At 47.4% G+C, this 16,041-nt stretch overlaps 1 long non-coding RNA gene across 1 annotated transcript; it reads right to left on the bottom strand.

Annotated features, from left to right (window-relative positions):
- Positions 1 to 4,964: 4,964 nt before the first annotated feature.
- LOC116572192 lies at positions 4,965 to 14,859 on the bottom strand. The gene is made up of 3 exons (XR_004278157.1): positions 14,573 to 14,859; positions 7,462 to 9,185; positions 4,965 to 6,384 (listed from the first exon to the last, which is right to left on the bottom strand). It is a non-coding gene; the product is annotated as an uncharacterized LOC116572192 (long non-coding RNA).
- Between the last annotated feature and the right edge of the window lie 1,182 nt (positions 14,860 to 16,041).

The raw sequence follows: 16,041 nt of genomic DNA on the forward strand, positions 1-16,041 counted from the left end.
AACGGAAAAAAACGTCTCTCCAGCATGGAAACCATCTCATTCCCTTCCTCTTTAAGGCAAGTGATGTAAACCTGAGGATGGTGGCCAAGTGTGTCCTGCAGAATTCGTTCTGTTTGGTTGAGTTGCTGTTTTAGGAAAATGTGAATTGACTGTCAACGCTCAAAAACCTGAGAGATCACATCAACAAAGGGATATTCTGTAACTTCGAAACAACAGAAAGTTGGGGCCGGACCAAGCCCACTTTCCCGGAGGCTGGAGGTGACAAGCAGTGGACTCTTCAAAGAGGTGTTTGCTCTGGTTAGTCCCAGTTTCCACGAGACTCACTTGCTCCTTTACAAGATCTTCCCAGTCCCTGTAAGACCTTTTGAGTTTCACCTATGGTCTAATGCTGAGTTTTGTCCAGTTTCCCCCAAAAGTAGCTTCCATTATCCCCATCTTACAGAAAAGGAAACTGAGGCTCAGAAAGATCTAGTAAGGGGCACTTGAGTGGCTCAGTTGGTTAAGCATCTGCCTTCCACTCAGGTCATGGTCCTGGCGTCCTGGAATGGAGGCCCCCCGCCCCAGTGAGGCTCCCTGCTCAGCGGGAGGTCTGCTCCCTCTGCCCCCCACTCGTGCTCGCTCTCTACCTTAACATAATAAATAAAATCTTTTAAAAAAGAAAGAAAAGATATAGCAAATTGTCCAAGGTCACATAGCTAATACACAGCAAAAACTGAAGTTGGGACCCAGGCTTTATGCCCTGAGGGTCTGAGCACAGCAAGGGAAGCATAAAGGGGAAAAGGTGGTTTACACCAAGTCATCTTTTTGAAAGGAGCGTTTTTATTAATAGCACACTTTGAATGCCAATTTGTTGGGATTGTTAAACAAGAATTTAGATTTTTAGCTTCATCCACTTTGGCAGTGTCCTCTCCCACACTCACTCCACCTCCTTATTTTTCCTCATTTATGCACTCTGAAAAATTCTAAAGGTCTAACTGAAATCGAAAACGTTTCTTATTTCATCCGTCTCAAGTTACTGGCAACCGTAGGTGTTCTTTCCTTTCCATTTCTTCTTTTTAGCTCCTTTATTTATATTTTACTCTTTGTAGTTTGTAAATTCCCTCTTACCAGCTGCTTGCAAAATCAAAATGTCTTTACTGTTAAGTTTCCAGTTAGGGTTGTTTTTTGGCCCAATAAACATACATCTGAGGGGGGAGAAAAATGTGTGCCCACAGACACCTATAAGTACAGCCCCTAAAAGGTTCTTGGTATCTCTCCAGGTCTCAGTGTCCCAAAATGTTTTCACAGATCTTAAACCCAAACACCAGAATCACTCACAGCATAACCATACCCTTTACATTTAGAACAGTTGGTTGCAACCATTAACCAGAAATATGATCCTATGTTACTGTCAATTTATAAATGTTGGCAACTCATTCAAAAGAATTTAAACAGTGAAGACAACCCCCCGCCCCCACCACCACAACCAAAAAAAAAAAAATCCAGGTCAGGTATAACAAGTTCATGACTTCTGTTCCCAACTTTCAGGATGACTGCTGTGTCTACCCCTTCAAAGTCAGTGGGGGAAGCTCTCTGCCTTGATGTTTTTCCCTCTCTTCCTTGGTCCCTGAGGCCCCTGGACCCCCTGGTCCTCTCCATCTTGATGGCGTGGGTTGTCAATCATTCTGTGCCATACAGTTACTCTGCAGGGTGGGCAGAGGAAGGGGAAGCTACAGAGCCTACAAATCGGAAGAGAAGAAGGGTAAGTAAGAGCTCGTTACCACAGTCTAACTTCAGCCTCAATCATCTGTCAGGTGCTACTCAAAGTGTGGTCCCTAGGCAGGCAGCTTAGGTGGCAACAGGGAACTTGTTAGAAATACAGATTCTTCAATCCCACTCCAGACCTACCCATCAGTCTCTCTGGGGCAGGGGTCTAAGGGAATCTACAGTTTAGTCCTCTGGCAGACTCTCATGAGTCCTAATGTTTGGGGTTAACCTCCACCTGAGTGCTTTTATGCTAAAATAATCTTTCTGCACCTTAAGTTACTTCAGCAAAGTAACTATCCCCCACCCTGTTATCCTGGCCAGACCCCCAGAGAGAAAGAGAGGCTAGGAACCTCTCTCATCACACTGAGAATTCTGAATAACTTCACTCCTTGCCTTTGGAGTATCATCTTATAATTCATTAATAAGCGAATAACCCAATAAAATGTGGGCAAAATATCTAAACAGACAGGAGGTATATAAATGGCCAACAAGCACCTGAAAAGGTGTGCGACACCATTAGTCATCAGGGGAATGCAAATTAAGACTTCAGTGAGATACCGCTATAGGCCACCTCCCAGAATGGCTAAGACTAGTAAGACTGACAACATTGAGTGTGAGGATGTGGAACCACTGGAACTTTCACATGTTGCCGGTAGGAATACAAAACAATACAACTTTGGAAAAGAATCTGGCAATTTCTTATAAAGCTAGATAGACACTCATCACATAATCCAGCAACTCTACTCCTAGGCATTTACCCAAGAGAAAGGAAAACGTGCCTGCACAGAGACTTACCCAAAACAGGTTTATGCATCAAAGCCCCAAACTACAAGTGTCCATCGATGTGTGCAGAGAGAAACAAACTGTGGCATATCCACAGAATAGAATACTATTTAGCAACAGAAAGGGAATGAAGTACTGACACGGCGCAGTAAAAGGGGTGAATAGGGAAAAAGTTATGCCCAGCAAGAGAAGCCAAACGGGAAATGTTACACATTGTATCATCCCATTCATAGGAAACGCTGGGGATATAGAGTAATACAAAGCAGGTCAGTCAGTAGCTGTGTGGGGTTGGAGGGATGGTGATTAGTGGCAAAAGGATATATGGAAAAATAAGAATATGGAAATGTAAGAAATATAAGAATACGGAAATATTCTCTATCTTTACTGGAGTGATGGTTTACATAGGTATGTAAATCTGTCAAAAGTCATCCAACTGTCCACCGAAAATGGGTGCACTGTTGCACGTAAATCGTACTGCCATTGAGATGATTGTTCTTAGCACGCCTGCCCATAAATGACACTTCAATAAACTTGATTATTTTGAAGTGCCTGTCCTGGCCCAGCTGCGCCCAGGAGGGAATCACTGACGCCAAAAGGGACAGAGGCATCTCTGCCCTCCATTCCTGCTGCTGCCTAGAGGTAGGTCAGCAGTGCAGAGGTTTTTCCCACATTAAATAACTTCAAAAGTCCAGTCATTGGGAAGCGAGTGTCTCCAGCGCAATGCAATTCCGGAGCACGCCTCACTCTGCCCCCTGCACCGGGAGACAACCCTGGGCTGGAGAATGGCTTAGCGATGGATCCCAGGGGTCATTCTCAGGGTTGTCCAGACACTCTCACCAGCACCTGCAGCTCCCCCTGTGCTCCAGCCTCCAACACTGCTTTCCGAATTGGAGGCTGGGTCACCAAGGCCACGTTCCCTGGTTCCTGAGGCTTTTGGAAAAGAGAAGAGAGCCACTGACATTTCCAGCAAGCTGGGTCTCTGTCCGCCAGGGAAAGCAGAGCTGCCGTGATCCCCCTCCACCGCTAGGAGGCGCGACCCGTGGAGAATGACTACCGTGTGAATGGCGACCGGGGACCTGGGCAGCACAGCGGCCCCACGCAGTGGGGGGAACTATGCCTCCGCTGCCTCAGTAGATCTCTGGCAACCACCCATCTCCCGTCTCTCCAGATTTGCCTGTTCTGGATGTTTCATATAAATGGGATTATACAACATGTGGTCTTTTGTAACTGGCAATTCTTCCACTGAGCCTCGTGTTTTCACGGTAGCACGGATGGGCATTCCATCGCCGGGATGCATATCAGCTTTTCTTGACCCACTCGTTAGCTGATGAACAATGGGTGTTTACAGTTCCTTGAACAGCCCTTACTCATCTCAGTCCTCAGAAGGGAGCAGGCCTGTGAGTTCCTCCAAGGACAAGTCCACGCCTTCTGAACTCTCCACAGACCCCTGGGGCTCTAAGGCTTCAACAACAAACATTACTGCTCAGGGTCCTGAGGCCTGGAGGTCTGACAGGAGGCAGGCATGGCCGAGTCCCTGAGGAGGGCTCTCTTGCTGGTCCTGTCCTCACATGGCTTTCCTTGGAGTGCACACACCGAGCGAGCTCTTGTCTTTTACAAGGACACGAGGGCCCCACACTCCTAACCTAATCTCACTTAATCATATCCCCAAAACTCCACCTCCAAACCATCACATTAGCGCTAGGATTTATCAGACGCATTTTAGGACACAACATCCAATCCACAGACAGCACTTGCCTCTGACCCACGCTGCCACCCCGCCCGTGCTCCTGCCAGTTCCTGGTGGGGATGTAAAATAGTAAATAACCCCAGAAATCAGTTTGCAGCCCCTTATACAGGTCAAGATACAACTTACTATATGACTCAGCCGTCCCACTCCTAGACATGTACCGAAGACACAGTGCTGGGTCTGAATCCAGCTCCCTTTACTTTCCAGACGTGTGACCTTGACCAAGTGATTCAGCCACCTTGTGTCAGCTTACTCATCTGTGAAATGGGATAATCGTAACACTTTCTTCATCCATTTAATCAATATTTACTGAGCACCTCTGCAAACCAGGCTGTGAGTGGGCAGTGGTGGATGAGACAGATATGGCTATCCTCAGAGAAGGTCACAGTTTGGGAAGGAGCGTAAACAGTAAACAAATAAGGAGACAGATGGTGATACATGCTAGGAACAAAAGCAACAGGGAGCTGACAGAAGAGATAACATGGGGTGATGGATTTTTTTTTTTAAGATTTTATTTATTTGACAGAGAGAGATCACAAGTAGGTAGAGAGGCAGGCAGAGAGAGAAGGAGAAGCAGGCTCACCGCTGAGCAGAGAGCCAGATGCAGGGCTCGATCCCAGGACCTTGAGATCATGACATGAGCCAAAGGCAGCAGCTTAACCCACTGAGCCACCCAGGCGCCCATATTTTTTTATTTTTAAGTAATTTCTATACTCAACATGGAACCCAAACCACAGCCCTGAGATGGAGAAGTCTCGGGCTCCACTGACTGAGACAGCCAGGCGTCCCTGGGGTGCTGAATTTAAATTGAGGAGTGAGAGAAGGCTTTTCTGGGGGAAATGGCCCATAAATGAAACCAGAAGGACACAGGAGCCTGTGAAAAGGCCCTGAGCCACAAAACCTCTGTGTGTCTGCGGAGAAGCACAGGGCACTGGAGCTAGGAAGGAGGCGGGAGTGGGGACCAGGGTATACCTGCACTGTAGACCAGATGCGGCATTTGGACATTACCCAGCCAGCAGCAGGGAGTGTCCAAATTTGGCTTTGCCGGAAACCGGATGTCGGTTCATAAACTGCCCCCGTGTCTGCGCACTCCAAGCACAGGGAGAGGCACAAGAAAGAGGCAGCCCCTCCCAAGCCAGAGGCAATGTTCACAAGCAGGAGACTCACCAGTCTGGTCTTGGCAGTCACAGGACAAGGGGGTCTCCGAACAGCAGCCAGAACCTTTAAAGTTTACAGGGAGGTCTTAACAGGTTCAGTCACCTTGGTCTCAAGAACATCTTACTCTCTCAAGGCTATGTCCTTGAAAATGGCTCCCACCGAGGGAATGGTGGGAGGAACACACATTTCAAGGGGAGGGGTAAGGAGCTCGCAATCTCCTGACCTTCCCGAGGGAGCCCCCCTCCTGGGTCAAGTGCAGGTCACATCCCCTCCGTGATCCCCACCAACACTCCACTCCTCGTGACCATGACCGGCTCTGACCATCTCCCCACGCCGCCCTCCCCAGCAGAGTGTCTGGAGCAGTCGGTCAGCAAGATTTTGCACGCACGGAGGTGGCTGGTTGGGAGGCTCTCTGGCTGCACCAGAGGCAGATCCCCTAGCAACCCACATAAGCCCATGGAAAATAGATAATGATGATGATAATGATTTCCAAAATAAGTAACAATTTTTTCCACCGAGAGGGAGCCCCATGATCTGAGCCACTGATGTATTACGTCCCCTAGGCTGGGGGTCAGATCGCTGTGGGGCTTTATAAGTGTCCCCGTGTGATTTAATAAAAATGGTGCGTGTGCAGTCTCATTGGATGTACACGCACGACACTCTGTTTGGATAATGGCACCAGGGCGTCTTCGCAAGGCAGAGAGAATGTTCAAGGCTGTCCTGTTTCAGAGGACGGCTTTTCTGCTTAGAGATGATTCGGTGTTCAGGAGGGCAGAATCTGTGGCTCTCGTTGAAGTCTTGTAGGGTGATTTTAGTCAGGTCGTCTCCATGTGCTATGATGTCCTCCAGGCCAGCGGAGGGAACAAAGACAGGCTCAGTCACACAGAGTGTCCAGATGACCTCAGCACCGCATTGCTCTCTCAGGACTGCGTCCTTGAAAACGACTCCCACTGTGGAAAGAGTAGGCAGAAGGCACATTCCGAGGACAGGGGAGGCGGTGAGGAGCCTTGGGGTGCCCAGGTCCAGCTGGAGGGTCCAGCCGCCGGCACGTCCTCTCCATGACCTCCCCCAAGCACAGACCCTGAGACAAAGATGTGAGGGCAAATCATGTATTGGGGGGAAACGGCCTCAGGGAGCACTGGTAGAGGAGAGGGCGAGGCCAAGGAAGGAAGCAGATAGAGAGCACAACACTAAGCAGATTACCACTGGGACAACAGGCCCCCGGTCCCCACTCAACGTAATCCCCAGCCTAGGAGCAAGGGATCTGCGGTGTTTATCCACCAGCTACCAGCTGCCATCAGGTGAGGCTCGCTGGAAGAGAGAGGGGAGCTACCTCCCTCTTCCAGCCTGCCGTATACACAGCCAGATAAACTCTCCGCTGAGCCTTAGGCACCCCTAAGCCACCAGCTCTGCCTGCCCAGGAAGGGGGTGCGCCGAGGGGATATAAGCAGGGTGCCCGCAACACCCGCTGCGGGAGTCCGGGAGGATTTTCAGCAGAGAAATTTGCAGAGCTCACTCTGGTGGAGAGGAGGCTGTAGGCAACAGGAGTGGCAGGCGAAGTCCAGCTTGGAGCCCTGCTGGCACAGGTTCCGGAGGGGACTGTCATAGTCAGTGGGCGTGGACAGCAGTGGGGAGGTTGGAGGTATATTTGGAAGTAGGAACTGCAGGGCTTGGCCATGGAGCGGATGCCCGGATGAGGGCAAGAGGCCTATCAAGGGCGGCATTGATATTTCTGGTTCTCTGAGCGAGGTGAACCCAGAGGCTATTTCCTGAGAGGCGGGGGACTGGAGATGAGGATGCTGGTATTACTGAGAAACTGAAGGAAAATTAATGAGTCCCTGTAGGAGACTGCCCCTCGTCCACGGCCTTCCCCATGCCAGACCCTCAGCGTGGTTCTGTGCTCTTCCGTCCACTCCCACGGTCTCTGAAGACAAGATTCAAGCCTCTGGGGCGCATGACTAATGATGAGTTGGCAACATTTCATCTCTGGGAAATCGCACACGGCAGAAACAAGCCCCACGACCCACCTTACCAGGTTCCTGGAATTCCACGTGGCATCCCAACGTGGTCCTGCTACCCTAGAAGCAAATCTTCTCCTTGCTTACAGCAACTGTGGCATAAGCCAAGCATTAGAACAATGGGGTCCTTTTCAGGTGGTGACGTGTCTTTAATTCTGTGGGTTTCCATGGCTCAGAGTTTTCTTCTTAATGTATGGCTCAAAAATAAAAAACAGGACAGCGAAGGTTTGGGATTTGTCCCAGAAGATTTGAATGAGTCACTCTTGTATTCAACCAACATTAGCATCTAATGTTTTGAGACAACTGATGGAAAGAGGGGAGCTTTCATAAGGAAGTAAATCACCCAGACAGAAGTAAATTGTTCACTAAGAAAGAAACTGCCCAGAGGGGAGAGATGGGTAATTATGTCCAGAGATGGGTAATTATGTCCACACGTGGCTTTACAAGGAATACGGGACCCTGGAATGGCACAGTCGGCCTCGAGACAGAGAGACGTTCAGAATCACCTGAATGGCCACACAGGTTGGTACAACCACTTCAGAAAACCATTTCACAACGTCTTCTAGAACTACACATGCACAGACGCCATCATCCAGCAATTCCATTCCCATGGAAATGCACCCATCTGTTCACCAAAAGACATGTGCTAGAATGTTCCAGGTGGTACTATTCATGATGGCAAAAAAAATCAAAACAAAGAAACTGAACCCAAATAGCCCTAGTAGAATGGATGGTTCTACTGTGGTGTAGTCACACATGGAGTATTGTGCCCCATACAGCCAGGTGGATAAATGGCTTACAGTGTGCAATAACATGGATGATTCCAGCCCAAAGCTGTCTTTCTAATAATAACGCTTTGCATTTGGACATGCTGTTAAGGAATTCCTTCCTTCAGGAAATATTGAGCAGCTGCTACTGGAAGCAACAGTATTCTAGGTCCTGGAGATACACAGAACAGACAAGACCATCTAGTAGCTTTGCTATCAGGGAACTCACATTCTACAAGGAGCAAACAAACAGCAAATACGTAATATGTCCCAAATCTCTGAACATGTTTTAGGTGGGGTTTTTTAGGCTTCTTAATGGGAGTTAGCAACTTAATGACCAAGACTGAACTAAATGAATATTGTGTTTTAAATCCGGAGTGGATGGGCCCTTGTGGGGACGAGTGGCCCTTGAATGGACATCAAGGGACTGATGAATCTCCTAGAGTTACTGCAAAATGTTGTATGTCTGGGGATTTTTCTGGGGAGATGGTCCAAGGCATTCTCAGATTCCTAAAAATATCATTGACACAAAGAGGGTTCAGAATCCCCCCCATTCTCTCTCATCTCGCTTAAGGTACGTGCAAACATTTTCAGAGCCCATGCCCATAATCACTGGGATCAATTGTATTTTGCTTGATTTGCTTCGCGTATTTCTCCGAAGTCGTAAATGCATGGCCACGTCCTACTTGTCACCCGTAAATGCTACGAAAGATCGTACTATGTCATATTCTGTTCACTTCCTCCAACCACTCTCAGCATCAGGCAAGCGACCATTTCTTGTTGCTCACCATTCCGTAGTGGCTGCTGTGAATACCTTTGCCCAGATTTGTTTGTTGCTTCTAAAGGGTTTTCTTTCGAGCCTATTGGAAAACTGCAGAAGTGGGTCAAAGGATACTCACGTCTTAATACTCCTAGGTTGCTACTCACCACATTTTGAATGCAGCAAGAAAGGCTATTAAAAATCACCTGCGGGAGATGACAAAAGGGATCGTTTTTGCTTTAATTCATCATTGATCTTCCTCTTTCCCCCCGTAATAATAGTTATCTATCCTGGGTAAAATAGGAGAGTGAAACATAGTACTTATTACAATAATGGAAAAATACCTATTTTCTGGCAAGACATTTCATGCTTCTATGCCCTTGGAAGTTCCACTCAAATTTTTTCCTATCATTCACCATAACCGATGTGTCAGTTTCAGGGTAAACAGGCAAGATGGGGGTTGGGGGGGTGGGGGGGGTGAAGGGTGGAATGTTGCCATGGTAACAAAGGATTTCAGTGAAGAGTATCCATGGTGATTGTTGCTAAATTCTGAGAGGTTTTAAATGCTTTATTTAAAATACATAACAACTATGCAGCTGCTGAGGATGTTCTGAAGGGAAGAGAGGAATGAGTTGTTTGCACTTTTATGAATACGCTTGGCATGGTTCGGCAGGAAGGAGATAAGGCAGTTTAAGGACAGACGTGCTCTATATGTGATCCTATTCAGCAGTTATCAAGGACCTCTCTCCCTCTCATTCAGAATCCTCTCACGCCTCTGGGGCCCATTTGTACCTCGATCACCTCCTTGGCAGGCTAACACCTGAGATAAACTCAGGCAGAAACCCAGGCCCCACCCTGCTCCTTCCCTAGGCACCCTGCTCCCACCACTGCCTCGGAATAGAAACATGCAGAGCTTTGAGCAGAACTGAGAGTTCCCAAAGGGCAAACCTCATTGGAAGTTTAAAATAGGTGCTGGGGAGTGCAAAGCCAGGACTATTTCTTTTTTCACTCACATGGATATGAGTATGAGTTGGAGAAATGGGACTAGAACTCAGATCTTCTCATTGCTAATCCAGAGTTCACTTATTCTCCTTTTGTATTAGAATGAATATGAATTAGAATGACTATGACTATGAACAGCAGAGACCCCATGTAACAGGAACTATAAAAAATAGAAGCTCATTTCTCATTTACAAAAAAAAAAAAAAAAAAAATCCAGATGCTCAGGGAGCCAGGCTTCTTCTATCTTGTTGCTGCACTGTATGCAGTCTACTCCATTCTTATGGTCACCTCATCACCCACTATAGCTGCCTGATTCCAGCCATCACATCCAAATTCCAACCAACAGGAAAGAGGAAAAAGATGAAGAAATAAAAGCAAAGGACCCAAACAGCTGCCTTTTAAAGAATGTTCCTGAAAGCTTCCATTTGATACTTCCTTTATGTATCTATCTACTACAGGGCCTCTCCCAGCTACAAAGGAGGGAGGGAAAGAAGAGAGAGAAGTTCTCGTGGTCCAGTGAGGCCCTGTAGTGGTTCTTGAGAGATAATTTTAGATCCTACTAATCACCTTGGGAGAAACTGATCCCCTTTCCATTCCTTTCCAAACCTGATAAAGACAAGGAGAAAGTCTCAGGCTGGTGCTTCAGGGACTGAACACCTGCTGTTGTCTCCTTTCAACAGGGATTCAGTCTCAACCCAAAGCTCTAAGAACGCCTACACAGGCAGAGCAGATGCTAACTTTTGTTTTACGTGAGTTGCTGTCTTAACCAATCACAGTGGCCTTTATTAGAATTTAATGTATTGTTTGGTTTGCCGAGGATTAATGTACATGCACTTTCTATTTGGTGAATAATGAGATCTTCCATTTACATCTGTGATTTTTTTTTCCTTTTAAATAAACAGCTTCACTTTACGAGTGAATTGACTTAAAGGAGAAAACCTTCACATAAACAACAGTACAGGTAGCACATGGATGTGTTAAAAGCGTGACGGAAGAATGGGACCCATGGGTTTGGTGGAGAATTCCAGCGAGACTGGAAGAGGCCTATGTTCGGATCCCAGACCTGCTGCTGACTTGCTGTGTGACTTTAGGCAAGTCCTTCTCCACTCTGGGCCTCTGTTTTCATACCGGTAAAATGAAGAAAACTAGACTCGCTAGTTGCTAAGATCGCTGTTCTAAAGGAATTCGAGGGTTCACAAAGGACCCCAAATATAATTCCCCAGAACCCCAGAACCTGAGACCATCGCTTCTCCAGACATATCAGCTTTGCCTCTGTGAGCATTTGAGTATACAGAAACAGCAAACACTTGGCTTAGAAATGGAGATTAATCTGCATTCAGAGCATTGCAAATAAATAAAGATTTTTAAGCCAGTGGAGAGCTATCTCCCAAACATACAAAATTAGACTTAATTATTTTTAAAACAATACATCTCTTAATTTGCAAATGAGCAGAACAGAATGCTAAGCAGGGTCTTATTTTGGATGCTAACTACAGTTGCTTTTTCAATTGAAGATTTTCATACTCTCTTCACACTTCCCCTCAACTGTTTATTAATAACTCTGCCTTTTCCTTGGTTTTAAATTATCCCTAAATATTAAACCCGGTGTGCAGAGCAGATGCTAACTTTGTTTTACATGAGTTGCTTGTCTTATTATAACCCCAAACAAAAGACCCATTTCCCATTTTTTCAAGAAATGCCAAGAGACGGTCTCCTTAAGAGCCCTGGTCTCCCAACCGGAGGGAGAAACAGACCCATTGCCGCTCAGACGTGTCAAAACCTGAGTGCCCAGACGTATCAAGAAATATTTGAAACTCACAAAGAGATCTTATTTTATGCCCACATATTGGAGAAAATGGAAATGTCTGACTATAGCAAGTGTTGGCAAGAATTCAGAGTTCTTCTAGACAAGAAGCCAATTCAGCAAAGTAGTAGGTGTGGTGGACAACAAAAGCTTTGGAGTCATTCACTCCACAAATATTTATCGAGCACATACTATGTGTCCGGCTCTGTTCCTGATGCTGGGATGCAGCAGAGAATGGCAAACAAAACATCTGGCTTTCGTGGAGCGGACATTCTCGTGGAGAATGGTGAATAACAAACAAAAGAAATAAGTGAGAGAGTCTGTTAAATACCGAGATGTCTGAGGGAGAAAAATAAAGAAAAAGGAGGGAATTGGAGTGGGAGGAAAGAATTGCAAATTTTTTTTAAGATTTTATTTATTTGTTTGATAGAGAGTGAGATCACAAGTAGGCAGAGCGGGGCGGGGGGATGGGGAGAAGGCTCCCTGCTGAGCAGAGAGCCCCATGCAGGGCTTGATCCCAGGACCCTGAGATCATGACCCGAGCCGGAGGCTTAACCCACTAAGCAACGCAGGCGCCCCAAGGTTGCAATTTAAAAAAAAGAAAGTTGTCAGAGATGGGTCAATGAGGTGACTTCTGAGTTAAGACTTCAAACAGGTCTATGTGGCTCTCTGAGGAAGGGCATTCTAGGCAGAAGGAACAGCTTCTGCAAAGGCCCTGAGGTAGAAGAATTCCTGGTATGATTATAGGAGAGCAAGAAGAGAAGAGGGCAAAGGGACAAATGACAGGAGATGGGGACAAAGAAGGAGCATGTGAGGCTTGTAAGCCAGGGTAAGGGGATAGGATGAGAGCCTCCGAAGTTTTAAGCAGAGGAGGGACTGAGCATCTCTGGGGCTGCCGGTCTAAGAACAGACCACAGGGTAGAGGGCAACTGGTGGTGAGGTGGGGGGGCAGAACATAATCAGGGAGGCCAGGGCAGAGGCTGCTGCCACAGTCCAGGTGAGATGTGACAGTGGCTGGACACAGTGATGGCAGTGGGGGTGGGGGAAAGTTCGAAGGTTTAGATGTACTTTGAAAGCAGAAATGTGTTCTAGTAAGTCCAGGTGGAGCTGAGTTTAATCTCAGCTCACCAACTTTCTTAAGCATATCACTTACCCTCTCTGAGCCTCAGTTTCCTTATCTGTAAAATGGGGATAGTCAGTCCCATTAAGGCGGGTGAGAAGTCGGTGAGCTAGTGCAGAGCAAATCAAACCTATTATTATTGTCATTTGTTTCCAGCCAGGGTCTGCCTCCTTATGGCTCTGACCAGGGCATGGCCCGTCCTCAGCCAGAGGCCAGAAGCACTCTCTTCTTCCCTGTCTGCCTCTGCCCGTCGCTTCTCCCTCCAATAGCTGCAGCCTCTCGTTCTCGATGGAGAAGGTTCAGGCTGCCTCTGACGGTCTTTCTGCACACTGAAGATATGGGAAAAACAAAATAATTATGCCCTGCCTTTCCTGGTATCTTTCAGCTGGGGACCCAAAGTGCTTTTCCGACATTAATGAGACCGCTGAGGCTTCCAGCAGCTGAGCATTGCGGGGAGGTCACAGACGGAGCCGAGGACAGCGCTGGCAGGGTCTCTCTGTCTGCTACCTTCAGAGCCCCCCAGGGGGGAATATGAGCTAATTCAGAAGAATTGTCCAGCCTGTTCTAAAAGGATGGATGAATATGCCTTTTGGGTCACTTCTTCTAAAAATGATAAAATTCAACACAAAAAAGAAGCCAGAAACTCTTCAACTGTTTGTGGAAGAAGTCTTATGTAATTCATACTGATTCCCAACAATCAGATTATCCATTTCTGCCATAATCAAGCTGGAAATCAGCGTTAACATCATTAAGTCAATCAACAACCACTCTCAAGTCATTTCACATGTCACTCAGGCCTGCTTTTCCTGACCTCTCTATTTAAAATAGCATCCCTTAGGGTGCCTGGGTGGCTCAGTGGGTTAAAGCCTCTGCCTTCGGCTTGGGTCGTGGTCCCAGGGTCTTGGGATCGAGCCCCGCATCGGGCTCTCTGCTCAGCGGAGAGCCTGCTTCCCCCCTCTCTCTGCCTGCCTCTCTGCCTACTTGTGATCTCTGTATGTCAAATAAATAAATAAAATCTTTTTAAAAAATAAAATAGCACCCCACAGCCCCACAACCATGACCTTCATCCTCGGTTGTTCCTTTATCTATTACTATAGACAATTGTGATTATTAATCTATTTTCATATTTACTATTTCCTCTGCCACCTGAAAGAAAACCTCATGTCTTTGGTGTTTGTTGCTTGGCCCCAGCACCTAGCTCAGTGTCTAGCACATAGTAGGTCCTCAATAAATATTGAATGAATGAATGAATGAATCAAGGAATCAAGAAATCAATGAATGAGGGAACAACCCTTTGAGGTAGGAGAACTGGTATATCTTTGCCATTTGAGTAAACCGAGGCTCCACCCACATTGAAGCAAATAGCTCAAAGAAAAGAGGGAAAGGGACTAATGGGGGTGCCTACTATGTGCCAGGGACTGGGCCTGGTATACTGCACAGGCTCCCACCTGAACCCTTTAACAACGTGAAGAAGGCATGGTTCTCCCCACATTTTGCAGATGACCAGCAAAGCTCAGAAACCTCCTCGAGGTAGGCAGAAAAATGCGCCCCCCTCCTCCCAGCAAGATGTCGCCATGTCCTGATCCCTAGAACCTGGGAATAAGCTCTCTTCCATGACAAGAGGGAATTCAAGTAGCAGATGGAATGAAGGGTACTAAGCAGCTGACCTTCAAATGAGGAGATTTTCCTGGACCATCTGGGTGGGCCCAAAGTCATCATAGGGTCCTTGACATGTGGAAGAAGGAAGTAGATCAGCAGGTGCAACGTGAGACTCAAGTGGCCGCTGCTGTTTTTGGCAAATGGAGGAAGTTACCACAAGCCAAGGAATGCAGTTGTCCTCCAGGAAGCTGGAAAACGCAAGGACATGGATTCTCCCCAAGAGCTCCAGAGAGGAACGTGCCCTCCTAACACTTTCATATTGGCTTATTTGGACATCTGACCCCCAGCACTATGAGACAATGAAGAAGTGTGCAGCCATGTGTCACAGCCGTGGTGGGAACCCGAGAGGTGCCTCACCCCACAGTCCATGCTTGCAACAGATCTGTAGGTCTCTACTGCCCTCAAGGGGATTCGCATGGCTCCCGGACCAACCAAGGCTGTCCCTAGCTGAGTGGGCCACTGGGCTGTGACCTTTCCCAGCTGTGACTGATTGGACCAGGGAGGGACAACCAAGTCCAAGTAGGTCAGAGGCTCCCCCTGTGGAATTTGGAATGGACACAGAAGTCTCAAATTCACAGAAGTCTCAAATTCGTTCCTATTTAGAGCAGCCTCGGGGTCAAATCTAGTTTGTTTGTGAATAGTGTTCATTAGACCTTCAGTGTGCTCTAAAATCTTTTTTTTTTTTTTTTAATTAGCTGCCCATGTGTTTAAACCTTAAAATTTCATATTTGCAAAATCTGGATGATTGGCTACTCTTCAAAACCCAGAGCCCCTGGCAACACCAGCCCACAGCCCAGCACAGCAGTCACTGGCCAGAGTGGGGTTCAGCTCCCGTCTCCATGTGCTTCCCAATGCCAAGAGCAGACACCTACCCAATATCTCCCATCTTGTGTAGGCTGTTCTGGGCTGTTCTCGGGACCCAAACATGTCAGCTGGCTCTGGAATACACTCTCCCCATCCCTACCCTGACCAAAGCAGGGTGACCCTGCAGACTGCACCAGTGGGTTCCCAGGCTGTCTGGATGTCAGCGTGGTTAGGCCCCTGGAGGATGCCAGGAAGAGATCAGAAGGCAAGAAGGGTGTGTTGTTGGATTATTTATTTTACGGCTCCCTCCTTTTGGGATCATGAAGTGCTAACTGCCACCCTCCACTTAAGGCCACAACTCCTGCCCATAACTCTGAGGTATCCAAGATTCTAAACCCAAACCTGGGTTTCCAGGTCCTTCCAGTATTTGTGCCAAAGAGGATAGAGCACCTCTGAGTTAAGTTTACATATGTGAGATCTGTAATTTTCAAATATGTAAACAAACGGTATATGGGGCTCCCTTTGCACTCTTGCCATGGGGGCTCCAAATGTCAGGTCTGTGGAGTACCCCCATCACCCCAAGCCAAGAAGGGGACATGAACCAGGTGGGGCTGATTGGATGCCCCCTCCCCACATGCTGAGCCTTCTGGGGAGGCCCTTGACTTAACGGGGC

Source organism: Mustela erminea, chromosome 13 (assembly GCF_009829155.1).
Source record: "Mustela erminea isolate mMusErm1 chromosome 13, mMusErm1.Pri, whole genome shotgun sequence".
NCBI lineage: Eukaryota > Metazoa > Chordata > Mammalia > Carnivora > Mustelidae > Mustela > Mustela erminea.